Source organism: Aotus nancymaae, unplaced genomic scaffold, assembly GCF_030222135.1.
Source record: "Aotus nancymaae isolate 86718 unplaced genomic scaffold, 86718_ANA_hifiasm-v0.15.2.pri h1tg000036l, whole genome shotgun sequence".
Taxonomy (NCBI): Eukaryota; Metazoa; Chordata; class Mammalia; order Primates; family Aotidae; genus Aotus; species Aotus nancymaae.
In genome coordinates, this window is record NW_026988450.1 from 5,991,478 (window position 1) to 6,005,869 (window position 14,392).

General features: G+C 41.0%; 1 protein-coding gene across 4 annotated transcripts in view; it reads left to right on the forward strand.

The window, feature by feature from the left end:
- Nucleotides 1–14,392, forward strand: part of RGS20 (regulator of G protein signaling 20) — a 96,373-nt gene that overhangs the window by 61,908 nt on the left and 20,073 nt on the right. The window contains exon 2 of one of the 4 annotated variants that reach the window (XM_064384185.1): nt 14,280–14,339. The exons of 2 other annotated variants lie outside the window; for them this stretch is intronic. The gene's annotated coding sequence lies outside the window, so the exon portion shown is untranslated. Of the gene's footprint in view, nt 1–13,020; nt 13,462–14,279; nt 14,340–14,392 lie in introns of those variants that run through there. One more of the 4 variants, XM_064384184.1, reaches the window with a different exon arrangement.

The window sequence follows — 14,392 nt, forward strand, 5'->3', positions numbered from 1 at the left end:
CTGTACTCCAGGTTGGGTGACGGAGTAAGACTCTGTCTCAAAAAATAAATAAAAGGACGGAAGTTTTTCAGCTTCATTTTATTTATTTATTTATTTATTTTTTGAGACGGAGTTTCGCTCTTATTACCCAGGCTGGAGTGCAATGGCGCGATCTCCGCTCACCGCAACCTCCGCCTCCTGGGTTCAGGCAATTCTCCTGCCTCAGCGTCCTGAGTAGCTGGGACTACAGGCTGCGCCACCGCGCCCGGCCCTCAGCTTCATTTTAAAAGGCAGAAAAATAAGAATATTTAAACTGGACAAGGATGGCCAAAAGAAGGAAAATGTATGAAGGGAGAGGCCGTTCATGACAGCAACATAAAATCCAATCCCCAGTCCAATAGTTTTGCACAGGATCCTTCAAGAAGATTCAAGCTTGGCCACCTTCCACGTCTCCCATGGAAAAACGCACCCATTCATGCAGCTGGGTTGCTTCCCTTTTTCCTAGACCTGGCTGTTCCATCCAGCCTCTCCCATTCAGTCTTTTTCAGTCCAGAGGGAAACTCCAGTCTCTGTACCCTTCATCCTCTGCCAGGCTAATCCATGTTGTAGCAGGATCCAGTATTTCACTCCTTTTCATAGCTGAATAAATATTGCCTTGTATGGACATAACATATTTTGTTTGTTCATTGATCAGTTTATAGGTATTTGTGTTTTTCCACTTTTTGACCATTATGTGTAATGTTTACAACAACAAACAAACAGCATTTGTTTACAAGTTTTTGTGTGTGTTGGGCATATATAGGAGAATTGCTGGGTCATTTGGAAACTTCATGTTTCACATTTTGAGGACCTGTCAAACTGTTTTCCAACATGGCTAAACCATTTTCCATTCCCACGTGTAGGATGTGAGGATTCTAATTTCTTCACATCCTAACACTAATTGTCTACTTTTATTTTACCCATCCTAGTAGAAATAAAGTAGTATTTCACTGTGGTATAGACTTTATTTCCCTATTGACTAATAATGTTAATCATCTTTTCATGCGTATATTGGCCATTGGAAATACCTAGTCATACCGTTTCTCCATTTTTAAATTAGGTTTTCTCTCCTTTTTCTTAAGTTTTAAAAGTTCTTTATATATCCTGATACAAGTCCTTTACCTGCTATGTGACTTCCTAATGTTTTCTCCCACTCTGTGGACTGTCTTTTCACTTTCTTAATGGTGTCATTTGAAGTATAACTGAATTTTTTTTAAGACAGAGTCTTGCTCCGTTGCCCAGGCTGGAATGCCGTGGTGCAGTTTTGGCTCACTGCAACCTTTGCCTCCTGGGTTCAAATGATTCTCATGCCTCAGCCTCCCAAGTAGCTGGGATTATAGGTGCATGCCATCAAAGCCTGGCTAATTTTTGTATTTTTAGTAGAGATGAGGTTTTACCATGTTAGCTGGTCTTGAACTCCTAGCCTTAAGTGATCCACCCGCCTCGGCCTCCCAAAGTGCTGGGATTACAGGCATGAGCCACTGCACTTGGCCATAAAAAATTTTAATTTTTGGGCCGGGCGCGGTGGCTCACGCCTGTAATCCCAGCACTTTGGGAGGCCGAGGCGGGTGGATCACGAGGTCAAGAGATCGAGACCATTCTGGTCAACATGGTGAAACCCCGTCTCCACTAAAAAATACAAAAAATTAGCTGGGCATGGTGGCACGTGCCTGTAATCCCAGCTACTCAGGAGGCTGAGGCAGGAGAATTGCCTGAACCCAGGAGGTGGAGGTTGCGGTGAGCCGAGATCGCGCCATTGCACTCCAGCCTGGGTAACGAGCGAAACTCCATCTCAAAAAAAAAAAAATTTTTTTAATTTTTATTAAGTCTCACTTATCAAGCTTCTATTTTATTACTTATGCTTTTGGTGTCATGTGTAAGAAATCATTCCTTAATTCAAGGTCATGAAGATTTTCTGTCATGTTTTCTTCTGAGCATTTTATAGTTTTAGCTCTTAGATTTAGATCCACTTGAGTTAATCTATGTGTATGGTGTGAGGTAAGGGTCTTTATTATTTTGCATGTAGATATTCACTACTGTCAGCACCATTTGTTGAAAAGACTGTTTCTTCCCACGTTGAATTGGCTTGGCCTTTTTTTCCAAGTAGCTCTCCTGACCTACTCAGGAGACTGAGAAAGGAGGACTATTTTGTCCAGCCTGGGCAACATAGTGAGACCCTGTCTCTAAAAACAAAACAAAACGGGCACCTGGGATTTTGATAGGGATTGCATAATATCTGTACATTAACTTGAGGAATGTTGCCATCCTGACAGTATTATATCTGGTATTTTATAAATATGGATGTCTTTCCATTTATTGAGGGTTTTTTGTTTTTGTTTATTTGTTTGTTTGGGAGACAGTCTTACTCCCATTGCCCAGGCCAGAGCACAGTGATGTGATCTTGGCTCATTGCAGCCTCAGCTTCCTGGGCTATGTGATCCTCCCACTTCAGCTTCCTGAGTATCTGGGACTACAGGCACATGCCACCATGCATGCCTAATTTTCCATTATTTTTAGTAGAGAAGGGGTTTCACCCTGTTGCCTAGGCTGAGCTTAAACTCCTGGGCTCAAGTGATCCACCCACCTTGGCCTCCCAAAGTACTAGGATTATAGACATGAGTCATCTGCCCAGCCCTATTTAGATACTCTTTACTTTCAATAATCGTTTTGTGGTTTCCAGGGTATAAATCTTATAATGTTTTTTGTTTGTTTTTTTGTTTTGAGACGGAGTTTCGCTCTTGTTACCCAGGCTGGAGTGCAATGGCGCGATCTCGGCTCACTGCAACCTCCGCCTCCTGGGTTCAGGCAATTCTCCTGCCTCAGCCTCCTGAGTAGCTGGGATTACAGGCACATGCCACCATGCCCAGCTAATTTTTTGTATTTTTTAGTAGAGACGGGGTTTCATCATGTTAACCAGGATGGTCTCGATCTCTTGACCTCAGGATCCACCCGCCTTGGCCTCCCAAAGTGCTGGGATTATAGGCATGAGCCACTGTGCCCAGCCCTCTTATAATTCTTTTATTTAATTTATTCCTAATTATTTTATTATTTTGATACTGTTATTGGAATTATTTTCTTAATATCATTTCCAGAATGTTCACTGCTAGTGTACAGAAATGCAATTGATTTTTGTTTGCTAATATTGTATCCTGCAACTTTGCCGAACTCATTTATTAGTTCTAATAGGTTTTTTGTTTGTTTGTTTTCCGTGGAGTTCTTAGGATTTTTTAATAAGCAAGATCATGTCATTTGCAATTAGAGATAGTTTTACTTTCTTTTCAATTTGAATGCCTTTTATTTATTTTTCTTGCCTAATTGCCCAGGCCAGAGCTTCCAATATAGTATGAACAGAAAGGTTAAAAGTAGATTTTTTTTTCTTATTTCTGATCTTAAAGAGAAAGCCGTCAGTCTTTCAGTGTTTAATATGATCTTAGATATAGGTGTGTTGTAAGTGCCCTTGGTCAGTTTTAGGAAACTTCCTTATATGCCTATTTTGTTGAATATTATGTATCATGAAATGCATTAGATTTTGTCAAATAATTTTTTTTCAAGATGGAGTCTCACTCTGTTACCCAGGCTGGAGTGCAGTGGTGCAGTCTCAGCTCACTGCAACCTCTGCCTTCCGGGCTCAAGTGAGTCTCCTGCTTCAGCCTCCTGAGTAGCTGAGATTACAGGCACATGCCACCACGCCTGGCTAATTTTTGTATTTTTTAGTAGAGATAGGATTTCATTATGTTGGCCAGGCTGGTCTTAAACTCCTGACCGCAGGTGATCCACCCACCTCAGTCTCCCAAAATACTGGGAATACAGGGTGTGAGCCACTGTGCCTGGCCAAATAAGTTTTCTCAGTCTATTGTGATTTATGTCTATTATTTTATTGATATGGCTATTACATTTATTTTTTATGTTAAACTAACCTTGCATTCTTACATTAAATTCTACTTGGTCATGGCATATAATCCCTTTTTACAGGTTGCTAGATTCAGTTTGCTAGTATTTTAAGATTTTTGCAACTGTTTTCATAAAGATGATTACTTTGTCTTTATTTGGTTTTGTATCAGAATAATACTGGTCTTAGAGAGCACTCCTCTTCTATTTTTTGGAACAATTTTTGAAGAGTTGGTAGTCATTCTTTGCTAAATGTTTGGAGAATTCACCAGTGAAGCCAACTTGATCTGAGCTGAGCTTTTTTTTTTTTCTTTTTCTTTTCTTTCTTTCTTTCTTTCTTTTTTTTTTTTAATACACCAGCCTGAACAGATCTGGGCTTTTCTTGGTAGGATTTTTTAAAATTACTAACTCAATCTCTTTACTTGTTAAAGTTATATTTAGATTTTTTTCTTCTTTAGTTAAGTTTTTTACTTTATGATTTTCCAGGATTTTTTTCCATTTCATCTAAGTTTTCTAATTAGTTGGCATACAGTTGTTCATATTGTTCCCTTATCATTCTTTTTATTTCTGTAAGATTAGTAGTAATTTCCCATCTTTCATTCCTGATTTTGGTAATGTGAGTCTTACGTTTTTCTTGGTCAACTAGCTAAGGTGCTTCAATTTTGTTGATCTTTTCAAACATCTAGCTTTGGTTTCATGAGTTTTCTCTATTGTATTTTTCTATTTTCTATTCCATTGTGTTTGGAAAACATACTTTGTATTATAATAATGATTTTAAATCTATTGAGGCTGTTTTATGGCCTATTAGATGGTCTATTCCGGAGACTTTTCATGTGTATTTGAGAGGAATGTGTGTTCCACTGATGCAGGTGGAGTGCTCTATAGATACCTGTTAGGTGTAGTTAGTTCATAGTGTCCCGATGTCCTCTGTTCATATCCTTGCTGATCTACCTAGTTGTTCTGTCCATTAGTGAAAGCAAGGTATTGAACTTTATTACTGCTATTGTTGAATTGTCAGTTTTTCCCTTCAATTCTGTCAGTTTTTGCTTCATGTATTTTGTGGTTCTTTTATTGGGTGTATATATATTTATAATTGTTATATCTTCCTGAGACATTAGCTCTTTTATCATTATAAAATGTCCCTGTTAATCTCTAGTAATTTTCGTGTTTAATAGTATTTTACTGGCATTATAGCCACTCCAGCTCTCTTATGATTGCTGTTGCCAGATACATATTTTTCCATCCTTTTACTTTCTATTTGCATTTTTGAATCTAAAGTGTGTCTCTTGTAGACAATATATAGTTGGATTATGTTTGTGTTCATTCTGGCAATCTCTGTCTTTCGGTTGGACTGTTTAATCCACTCACTTTTCACGTCATCATTGATATGGTTAGATTTACCTTTGTGGTTTTCTTTTTGCTTTCTATATATTTCATGACTACTCTGTTCCTTTTTTCCCCCCTTACTAACTTCATTTGTCTTATGTTGATATTTTCAAGTGTACTATTTTACTTCTTTTTATTTATTTATTTTTCTTTTGAGACAGAGTTTTGTTCTTGTTACCCAGGCTGGAGTGCAGTGGCACGATCTCGGCTCAGCGCAACCTCCGCCTCCTGGGTTCAGGCAATTCTCCTGCCTCAGCCTCCCGAGTAGCTGGGACTACAGGCACGTTGCCACCACGCCCAGCTAATTTTTTGTATTTTTAGTAGAGACGGGGTTTCACCATGTTGACCAGGATGGTCTCGATCTCTTGACCTCGTGATCCACCCGCCTCGGCCTCCCAAAGTGCTGGGATTACAGGCATGAGCCACCGCGCCCACCCACTATTTTACTTCTTTAGTAATTTTTTCACTACATATTTTTTAAATTTTAATTTCTATTTTTTGAGATAGGGTGTCACTTGTCACACAGGCTGGAGTGTGGTGGTACAATCATAGCTCACTGCAGCCTCAAACTCCTGGGCTCAAGCAGTCCTCCTGCCTCAGCCTCCCAAGTAGCTAGGACTACATTTATGCACCATCATGCCCAGGTAATCTTTAAAATTTTTTGTAGAGATGGGGTTTCACTATGTTGTCCAGGCTGGTCTTGAACTCCTGGTCTCAAGTGATCCTCCTTTGACCTCCCACAGTGCTGGGATTTCAGACTTGAACCAATGTGCCTGGCCCTGAGGTAATTTCTTAATGGCCTCTATAATGCTTATAATACATTTCTTAATGTATCAGAATCAACTTTAGATGTATGCTACCTTTATTCTAGTAAGATATAGAAACTTTGCTCTTATATATAGCTCCTTTCTCTCCCTACTGTTTTGTGACCAGTAAGTGTATATATATGTTACAAATTCAATAATATGTTGTTATAATTACTGCTTTATATAATCCTATGTCCTTTAAAGAAGCTAAGAAAAGAAATAACAGCAGAAATACATATATAGAGTTTCTTCTTTAAAAAACATTAGGCCTGGCCTGGTGGGTCACACCTGTTATCCTAGCACTTTGGAAGGCCAAGGAAGGAAGACTGCTTGAACTCAGGAGTTCGAGACCAGCCTGGGCAACATACTGAGACCCTGTCTTCACAAAAAATATATAAATTAGCCTGGCATGGTGGTGCATGCCTGTAGTCCCAGCTACTTGGGGAGCTGAGGCAGGAGGATCACTTGAGCCTGAGAGGCAGAGGTTGCATTGAGCCAAAATCACACCACTGCACTGCAGCCTGGGCGACAGAGCGAGTCTCTGTCTCAGAAAAAAAAAGAAAGAAAGAAAGAAAGGAAGGGAGGGAGGGAGAGAAGGAGGAAGGAAGGAAGGAAGGAAGGAAAAGAAAATGTCCCGAAACTTTAAATGATTGTTTTTATATTTTGCTGGAGAGAGGGTCCATGTCCCTTACACAGCCATTCTGGAACTGCTCCCCAGATGATGTGGCCTCATCTTTTCATCTCTTAGTCTTTCTGAACAAGATTCTAAATTAATCCTTCAGTACTGTTTTCTAATATCCTTGAAACGTTCTACTTCTTTTTCGTGTCTACCTGTTCTTATTTCATTTCTATTCATTTTAGTTTCCTTTTTTTGACATTTTAAATGTAAATGATTTCTTCATCATTATTTGAGCATCTTAACCTTTATTTTTCATTTTCTTCTATAATATTAAATTCGATTTCCAGTGGGTGATTTTAATGACTGTCTTTCTTCATATGTTTTGGAATTTTTGTTTGCAAGTTTGTTTTTTGTTTGTTGGTTTTGAGAGTGTCTCGCTTGGTTGCCCAGGCTGGAGTGCAATGGAATGATTATAGCTCACTGCAGCCTTGACCTCCTGGGCTCAAGCATTCCTCCAGCCTCTGCCTCCTGAGTAGCTAGCATGACAGATAGATATGTGTCATCACATCCAGTTAATTTTTTAATTTTTTTTCTTTTTTTTTTTTTGACACAGAGTCTTGCTCTGTCACCCAGGCTGGAGTGTAGTGGCGCACGGTGGCTCACGGCAACCCCCTCTTCCAGGGTTCAAGCGTTTCTCCTGCCTCAGCCTCCTAGATAGCTGGGATTACAGGCACACCACCACACCCGGCTAATTTTTTTATTTTTAGTAGAGATAGGGTTTCACCATGTTGGCCAGGCTGGTCTTGAACTCCTGACCTCAAGTGATCCACCCACTTTAGCCTCCAAAAGTGCTGGGATTACAGGCGTGAGCCATCGTGCCTGGCCTAATTTTTTAAATTTTTTTTGTAGAGATGGGGGCTTACTGTGATGCTCAGGCTGATCTTGAACTCCTGGCCTCAAGCCATCCTCCTACCTCTGCCTCCCAAAGTACTGGGATTATAGGCATAAACCACCATGCCCAGCTGGAAGTTCATTTTAAAGCAATTGTTTCATTATTTTTTGTTGTTGATCTTTTTTCTGTCCTCCTAGTTTTTACTTCTCTCCATCTAGAAACAGTAAGATTTCCTTCACTGGACATCCGGGCATCCTACTAAGAGCCAGATGCTATGATGCACATTCAGAATTTCTGCCCAAGTGACGTTGTGAATATGGCAAAATTGATTTCAGAACCAGCAGTGCCAGCTCATTCTGGACCATAGAAATGTCTATATGCTCCCATATCCCACATCTAGGCTCATCAGAGGTCAGCCACAGTCGGTGGTTTTGTAAGCTTCCTTTAGAAGGAAGAGAAGATTCTTCTCAACTTTTAAAGCAGTGACTGCAGCTCCAGCCCCACATTTAACCTGGAGCAGTTTTAGTCCCTTTCTGGGCCTGGCATTGCCTCTGCCTATTACTTGGACCTAGGGCCAAGCACGCCCGCTGCTTCCACTCAGCCCATTGATGTATATCGCCATTGCATTTCTGTTTGGAGGTATATTCATCTTGGTTTTAAGCTTAACTACATGTTTTTAGACTTTTCTTAACTGTCATTGCCTTTGCTTGGAACAGAATCAGTGATCAAAGCGGGATCATTGCCCCAGCTTGCCCAGAGTCCCAATCCCATCCTGAATTTGCAGTCGGACATTTCAGGCTGTAGTCTCTAGCTTCTCCGTAACATTCACAGTAGCTCTCTGGATAGAAGCTGATGGGTGGAATGGATCAGCAAGACACAGAAGCCAGGAGTGAAAAATACATATATATGAGGCCGGGTGCGGTGGCTCACACCTGGAATCCCAGCACTTTGGGAGTCCGAGGCAGGCAGATCACAAGGTCAGGAAATTGAGACCAGCCTAGCCAATATGGTGAAACCCCATCTCTACTAAAAATTCAAAAATTAGCTAGGTGTGGTAGCACGCACCTGTAGTCCCAGCTACTTCAGAGGCTGAGACAGAAGAATCACTTGAACCTGGGAGGCAGAGGTTGCAGTGAGCTGAGATTGTGCCACTGCACTCCAGCCTGGGTGACAGAGTGAGACTCCGTCTCAAAAAAAAAAAATGAACCAGAGTTTGGGTAGGGTAATGATGAAGCCTGAGGCAAGGTTCCCAACAGGGCAAGATTGTTTTGTTTTGTTTTGAGGTTGGAGCAATTGTCCTGCCTCAGCCTCCTGACTAGCTGGGATTACAGATGTTTGCCACCATGCCAGGCTAATTTTTGTATTTTTAGTAGAGATGGGGTTTCACCATGTTGGACAGGCTGGTGTTGAACTCCTGACCTCAGGTAATCCACCCAACTCGGCCGCCCAGAGTGCTGGGATTACAGGTGTGAGCGACCACGCCCAGCCCAGCAGGACAAGATTCTATGCAGGACAACAAAGTTAGAAGTTAAAACGAGGTAAGGTGTTCAAGGTTAGTGTCTAAAGCAGGAAACAGCTAGTAATAAGGAGTAATCTAGTAGTACTGTGTTCTGACAAAGATGTAACTAACTGAGGCCCTGTGGGAGCCATGATCTACCCAGCCACACTGCCCAAAGAGAAAATACTTCCAAAGCCAAGGTTTGTTAAAGTCAAAGCAGGCCGGCTCAGTGGCTCACACCTGTAATCTCAGTACTTTGGGAGGCTGAAGCAGGAGCGTTGCTTGAGCCCAGGAATTAGAAACATAGTAACATCTTGACTCTACAAAAAAAAAAATTTAATTAGCTGGATATGGTGGCACACATCTGTAGTTCTTGCTACTTGAGAGACTTGGGCAGGAGGATTGCTTGAGCCAGGAGGTTGAAGCTGCAGTGAGCCGTGTTCACACCATTGTACTGCAGGCTGGGGAACAGAGTGAGATCCTGTTAAAAAAGAAAATGGATTTGGGATTTAGGTCATCTCCAGGAGAATCTGTCCTCTCAAATTTTCTTATATTATTGTCTAACTCTATCAAGGCCCTAAACTATCCCCTGATAGTAGGATCCTGCTTCTTAGGGCCTTTGAAGAAGACTTTGAATTTATGTTTTTTGGGTTCTTGGTTCTCCTTCATCAAGATCTCATCTATGATTCTGTATCTTTCTAGAACAGGAGTTTGAGTCTTAGGCCTTAAGAGATAGTAGATTTTTTTTTAAACACAATACTTAGTGTTTCATTGTATTCCCAATGTGTAATTCATTAATAGCTATTTTCAGGATTTGGGAACTATAGTGAAAATAAATAACTATTAATGGAATCTGGCAACTAAGTGTGTTTACCAGAAAATAAGAAATAACTTCTCTGGGCAGGGCACGGTTGCCCACACCTCTGATCCCAGCATTTTGGGGAGGCTGAGACAGGAGGATCCCTTGAGGTCAGGAATTTGACACCAGCCTGGCCAACATGGTGAAACCCCATCTCTACTAAAAATAGAAAAATTAGCCAGGCGTCGTGATGGGCACCTGTAATCCCAGCTTCTCTGGGAGGCTGAGGCAGGAGAATCACTTGAACCCAAGAGGCAGAGGTTACAGTGAGCCGAGATCCCACCACTGCACTCCAGCCTGGGTGACAGCAAGATTCTATCTCAAAAAAAGTAATAATAATAAATAGCTTCTGTGGGATAATTACAGTTAGGTTAAAAATTTTTCAAAACTAGTTACTGCTTTCAATTCCAAAATATTAAGAGACTGTGATCAAAATTAAGAGTTTGCCTTGGTTTTTAGTTGAATTTTGAAAGTCCTCTTAAATGTCCAGTTCCTAGGAATTTGGAAAAAGCCTTAGTTGAGAAGGATTATCTCTTGGTTGAGATCTGAAATATTTAATGAGCTATCAATCTGCATTATTCCCATTTCCTCAGGCTGCTTTTTTTGTTTGTGTTTTTTCTGGGGCCTTTTTTGAGACAAGGTCTCACTCGGTCACCCAGGCTGGAGCGCAGTGGCACAGTCACAGCTCACAGCTGCCTCAACCTCTCAACCTCCTGGGGTCAAACAATCCTCTCACCTCAGCTCCTCAGTTGAGTAGCTGGGTCTACAGGCACGTGCACCACACCCAGCTAATTTATATATGTATTTGTTTGTTTGTTTGTTTGTTTTGTAGAGATTGGGTTTCTCCATGTTGCCCAGGCTGGTCTCAAACTTCTGGGCTCAAGCGATCCGCCCACCTCAGCCTCCTAAAGTGCTGGGATTACAGGCGTGAGGCACCGTGAAATCCCATGCGTGTTAGCGTATGAGGTTGCTAACGACGATTTCACATTCATCTAACTTCTGAGCCCCAAACTGTCAGGTGAAGGCAGCCAGTACCTGGAGGATGACGCGTATGACTTACAGGGTCGTCCCAAGGGACAGGAAAATGATGCCCAGCGTTCTCTCTAAAGACACACTATAAAAGGAGAGAAGAGCACTGTCAAAAAGCGCTGGTCCCATGCTATTTAGAAAGGACAGAGGGAAATGATTTGTGCACAGAGTTCTCCTACGGATACGATGAAGGCAAAGGAGAAGATGTAGGAAGCAAGTTTGGCTAATTAGATCCTATTCCGATGTCCGAAAAGACCAGTGGAATGAACATATACATTCATGGCATATTTTTACAATCTCATTAATAGGTAGCATTTATTTCAGTGGTATAATAAAAGAGTAATTATCTTTTAGTCCTGAGAAGAGTTTGCTTAGTAAGGTAAGGGGGACTCAACATTAAGAAATGCCTTAACTCACTTCATTCACTATTCAGAGGAGGAAACTGATATGTTCATCTAAATAGATTTTTTTTAATCTAACAGAATTCAACATTTTAAAAACTTCATTAAGGAAACTTTCAACCACACAAATATGAAGAGAGGATAGTATAACAAGCCCTGTGTGTTAGTCAACTTCAATAATTACTAACATTTGCTGCTTTTTAATCTTCATGTTTTATTAACACTTTCGGTTCCCCTCGGGTTCTTGCCTTTCTCCACAGACAGCAGCGTATATAGTATGAATGATCACGCCCACCACTACACACTCCAACATTTAGCAAGGGAGTGAAAGCCATTCCCATTAATTTAGAATTTTTTTGCACAGAGAGGTGAGAGATTTTTAGTAAACTTTTCCAGGAATAGCATGTATTTCTGTACACTTAGTTATCAAATCTTTAAATGATTTAAAATGTCAAAATTATAGTTCAGTAAACATGAATACAGTTTTAATAATATTCTCTTCTAATTTAGTCTGATAAAAGACTTTCATGTTCGGCCTGGCGTGGTGGCTCACGCCTGTAATCCCAGCACTTTCGGAGGCCAAGGCAGGCAGATCACCTGAGGTCAGGAGTTCGAGACCAGCCTGACCAACATGGAGAAACCTCATCTCTACTAAAAATACAAAATTAGCAGGGTGAGGTAGCGAGCGCCTATAATCCCAGCTACTCAGGAGGCCAAGGCAGGAGAATCACTTGAATCCGGGAGGCAGAGGTTGTGGTGAGCCAAGATTGCACCGCTGCACTCCAGCCTGGGCAACAAGAGTGAAACTCCATCTCAAAAAAAGAAGAAAAAAAGATTTTTATGTTCAAAAAAAAAAAGTTTTAATATATCTAATCTTTTTAGCAATCATCAAAAAGGTCTAAATCCATCAATAAGTGAATGGATAAACAGTTACGTATTGTTACATATCAATATGGCCGGGCGTGGTGGCTCATACAAAACAATTATGCTACGTGAAGGAAACCAGACCAAAAAAAAATAGATGTTGTATGGTTCCTTTTATATAAAATTCAAGAAAATGCAAATTAGTGGATATAGAGAGAAAGCACGTCAGTGAGCATCCTGCGCGCCCAAAGCAGAGGCAACAAAAGAGAGATTCTCAAGAGGCAGGATTTTGAGAAAACTTTCGAGGGTGATAATGTGTTCACCATCTTGGTTGTGGTGATGGCTTCCCAGGTATACATGTCACAACTTAGCAGATTATACACTTAAAATGTGTGCAGTTTATTGGATGTCTGTTAGACCCCAATAAAGATGTTTTTAAAAATGTATACGATTCCAGAGCTCTCCAGTCTCAAAATTTTTTTTAAAAAAGTATAAGAACAGGCCGGGCGTGGTGGCTCATACTTGTAATCCCAGCACTTTGGGAGGTCGAGGCAGGCAGATCTCCTAAGTTCAGGAGTTCGAGCTTAGCCTGGCCCCCATATCTACTAAAAATATAAAAATGCCTGCAATGCTAGCCACTCGGGAGGCTGAGGCAGGAGAATTGCTTGAACCCGGGAGGTGGAGGTTGCAGTGAGCCGAGATCGTGCCATTGCACTCCAGCCTGCCTGGGTGACAAGAGCGAAATGCTGTCTCAAAAAAAAAAAATGAGTAAGAACAGACTTTGATAGAATTTCCCTTTCGCTTCTAATGGCTATATCTAATAGTTCTAAGCAATCTTTTGATGTTCTCTAGAGTTAGCTCACTCAGTCATTAAAGTTCTTCCAGATATTTACAAAGAGACAGACGCGTATAAACAAATAAAATACGCTAGCTTGTGACATAGGACTAGAGGGTTAAAATTTGTAAAATTTTTTTAATGTTAATAAGTTAGCACAACTTATTTTATACCATGCAAATAGTGAAAGAAAGCCTGCTTAACTTGAAATGTTATCTTCCAGAAACCTCCAACGCACAGCATATATATCAGCCAAACGCTAACAGTCTTCTCACTAAAGAACGTCTTGAAGAAGACAAAGATGCCTAGTACTATTGCTACTTTTCAATGTTTACTCAACTTCCTGGCCAATGAAATAAGACCAGGGTAAGAACAGATACCTTAAAAAGGTACAGGCAGCAAAGAGACTAGTGTGATTATTTATAGACGGTATGATCATCTAATTAGACAATCAACAGAAAAATTACTGGTACTATAAGAGAATTCAATATAGTATTCTTAGCCTTCCTGTATGCCAAAATATCTATTTAAAAAACACAGTTGGGTGCCAGGGGAAGATGTCATTTATGACAGCAGCAAAAATTGGTCTACAAAATATTCAGGAGTAAACCTATCCAAAATCTGCAAGACCTGTTTGAAGAGACCCTTACCTCACACATAAGAGAGGATTTCACTGAATAGATATTTCATGGACTGACTGAGAAGACCCAGCGTGGCCAAGATGTTGAAACAGGACTTCCCTGAGACCTTGGGACAGCACCATGTCACAGTCCTTCCTACTTTTGGAAATTAATTAGGATATGGTTTTCTTTTATTCTTGAGACAGAGTCTCACTGTCGCCCAGGCTGAAGTGCACAGGCACAATCTCTGCTCACTGTAACCTCTGCCTCCCGGGTTCAAGTGATTCTCTTGCCTCAGCCTTTCGAGTAGCTGGGATTACAGGCACGCACCACCACACCCAGCTAAATTTTTTTTGTATTTTTGGTAGAGACAGGGTTTCACCATGTTGACCAGGCTGGTCTCAAACTCCTAACCTCAAGTGATCTGCCCACCTCGGCCTCCCAAGGGATATGTTTTTTTTAATGAGGCAAATTGCATCAATATCTCGTAGGAAACAATAGTTACTGGGAGCATCTTTTGTTCAAAACATCCTGGTTTGAAGATTGTGCTGGCTTCTCCTGCAGCCTCAGTGTCCTGAATTGAGTGAATGAAGTGGAACCACGGATAGGCTGTCTCCTCCACAGGTGAGGTGAAGAGGTGATGCCTGGAGTCACTTGAGCCCAGAGCTTCTGCCTTC